The sequence below is a fragment of the Balaenoptera borealis genome (genome assembly GCF_965194805.1).
Source record: "Balaenoptera borealis genome assembly, chromosome: 6".
NCBI classification, from domain to species: Eukaryota; Metazoa; Chordata; class Mammalia; order Artiodactyla; family Balaenopteridae; genus Balaenoptera; species Balaenoptera borealis.
Genome location: NC_138863.1, coordinates 2,855,845 through 2,859,031, shown reverse-complemented (window position 1 = coordinate 2,859,031; position 3,187 = coordinate 2,855,845).

Below are 3,187 nucleotides of genomic sequence, written 5' to 3'. Positions count from 1 at the left end.
GGGCACTTTGGAGCTAGACAAGGGCTGGTCCACAGGGCGCTTGCGCTGCCCAGGCTGGCGGGGTGCAGGTCCAAGGGGGGGTGGGGTTAACCCCGGGGGCCGGGGGTCAGAAGGTGCTGGGCACTCCGATGTCTCTCTCCCTGTGTGCCGCCTGTAGGACACTTGTTCAGAGGAGGCCCGGAGTGGGGTGGGCGGCAGACACAGAGCACAGTCCCAGAGGTCGCCTGCTGGCCAGGGTGCTCAGGAGAGCACTGAGCGGGGGACCAGCACGCCCAACTTAAGGTGTCCCTGCCTACTCACTATGGCCTTGGGCAAGTCCCTCCATGCCCTCACTTTCCCAGCTAAGGGACTGGACCGAGGCCAGCTGGCAGTGGCCCACAGTATCCTGGGGTCCAGGAGGGCCTGGGGTCAAGGTGAGTGGCAGGCAAGGGTTGAGACGGGAGGCTCAGACCCAAGCTTGAGGCCTGGAAGGGAGGAGAGGACTTCTCTGCTTGGCACTCACGGGGGACTCCCCAAATGCCCTCTGCGGACACTCTGCTTCCTGGGGGTCCTTCTTATAAGAACACGGTGTCCTGGGAGCAGCCCCAGGGATTCTGAGTCCCTTGGCCTGGACTGGGCCTGATAAAGCTGGGTTTCTTTTTAAAGATATTCCAGGTGATTCTGATGCTTAGCGACCTGGGAACCCCTGACCCACTAGCAACTCTCCTGTGGGAAGCAGGTGTCCCCTGCAGTAGGCGAGGGCTGGCCCTGGCAAGGCCACACGTGCAGCTGTAAGGCCTGTTTGGTCCCTATAATCCTGTCATCCAGTTGTCCAAAGCTCACCGAGGACCCCGGAGCCACTACCTAGGGATCTGGAGGCTGTGAGGTGACCAGACACAAAACAAGGTGCAAAACCAGGGGCTTCCAGAAGAGTCGGGAAAATACTGGAGAAAGGGAACCCTGTCTCTCTCCCCGGCTCATAAATATGTGCAGGACAAATACGAAGAAAAAGCTGTATGGGAAAAATATGGGAATAGTGTAAGCTGTTCACATATCAATGCATAGATTTAGGCAAAGTCAAACTCTTTTTTAATGACTCTAAAGTTCTTTTGAAGCAAACCATGAACAAAGCCAGCTGTGGAGGCCAGCCTCCAAGAAGGCCTCCAGTAAGCCCACCTCCTGGAAGCACGTCTGCTGGAGTCCCTCCCACATTGTACCTCAGAATACGGCAGAAGCCACAGACAGCACCTCCAAGTAGGTTATGAAAGACTCCCATCTTTGTTGCTGTCTTATCTCTGGGGGAAGCTGGCCGCCATGTTCGGAGCAGCCCTGTGGGGAGGTCCGTGTGGGCCCCCACCCAAGGCCAGCCTTCAGACAACTGCAGTCCGGCCAGCCCCTTGGAGCCAGCTAAGGACAGAGCCTGAGGCAGAACCACCCACTAAAGTGGTCCCAGAACCATGAAACTGTGTGAGATAATAAATGTTCGTTGTTTTAAGACACTAGACTTTGGGGTCATTTGTTATGCAGCAATAGCTAACTAATACAACAGACTAGAAGATTTTAAATAGAAGAGTAACGAAGGGGCTTACATTTCAAATATGATGACATCATAATTATAAAGCAATAGTCCATCAAACAAGGTGGTTCTGACCCCAGAACATGGTCACTCAGATCAACAGACCAGAAGAGAGAAAGCTGAGATATTTCACACAGAAAACTTTGCCCTTGAGAAAAAAGCACTGCAGCAAATCCGTGGGGGAAAGAAGGAATTATTAATAACAGTACAGAGAATGTTGGTAACTATTTGGGAAAAAAAATGTATGACCGAGGGGATGGATGGGTCTGGTTGAGCAGGACCTCACAGCGTGAAGGCACCGGGCCAAGTGTAGGGGACAGTTTTGCCTCCTGCTGGAGAAAGTGCCTCCGTCACCCAAGATGACGACCCTCTTGTCCACACATCGAGCTGTAAACCTTGGTGATCTCACTCTCCAAATCTGTTCTGGGGCAGTAATCACAGAGGTGACACCGTACTAGTTATCATAGTCCAAAACGGCACACAACTCACACGTCCATTAATAGGAGTGATCGGGTGTCACTTCCACCTTCTTAAAGTGTGATATGTTCCCTTTATGATGAAATTAAAAATCATATTTTCTTTTTATTTTTTTGATGTGGACCATTTTTTAAAGTCTTTATTGAATTTGTTACAATATCGCTTCTCTTTTTATGTTTTGGTTTTTTTTTTTTTTTTTTGGCCACGAGGCATGTGGGATCTTAGCTCCCCGACCAGGAATCGAACCCACACCCCCTGCCTTGGAAGGCGAAATCTTAACCACTGGACCGCCAGGGAAGTCCCCAAAATCATATTTTCAAAGACTAATCACATCAGAAATGCTCACGATAGAATATTGTGATAAAACAGGACACACAACACATTGCAGTCATTCTAACACCAGTGTGTTCATGGGGATTTTCTTCTACCAGTTTTCTTCTTTGTACTTTTGTGTGTTTTCCAAATTTCCCACAATGAACATGTTATTTTTATCATCATAGAAAGAAACAAGCAGCGTATTTTTAAAAACTGCACCACTCGATAGCAATCTGATGATGAGGACATGTTGAGCCCCTGGTTTCGAGTTTCCCAAACTGACCTGTCATCTGAGGCGTTGGGTCCCCGAAGAGCCTCCTTTCTTGGCACACGAGGGGAGGCGGCTGCCTGTGACAATGGCCTGTCATCAGAATCCCCTGTCCTCATTTCCTCCAGCCTGAGCCAGGAATGCCTTAACCCTTCGTGTTCTGCCTGCAAACACAGTGGGGCTGGGAGGCGAGACCAATAACTCTGTTCTCCCTCCAGCGCCTTCCCCAGGATGGCCCTGGACACAGTGAGAGGTGGGGCCATCCATGAGGCCCTTGGGCATGAGGCTGATGCCTGAGGCTAGGGGGAAAGTCCTGGGACTCTCTGGGGGCAGGGGGCAGGGCCTTGGGCTGGGCTGGGCTATGACTGGACTGGCCTGAACTGGGATATGACGGGGCTGAGCTGGGCTGGGGAGGGAAGCATGGATTCAGGAAACCTGTGAGTGAGCAAAGTGTGGAAGAACCTTGTGAACGTATAATCAACTAGGCAATCACTGCAGTGTGTGTGTAACGTCTGGGTTCTCATGTCACGCGAGCAGAGACTGTGGTGCCCAGCTCACAACAAGCACCCCAG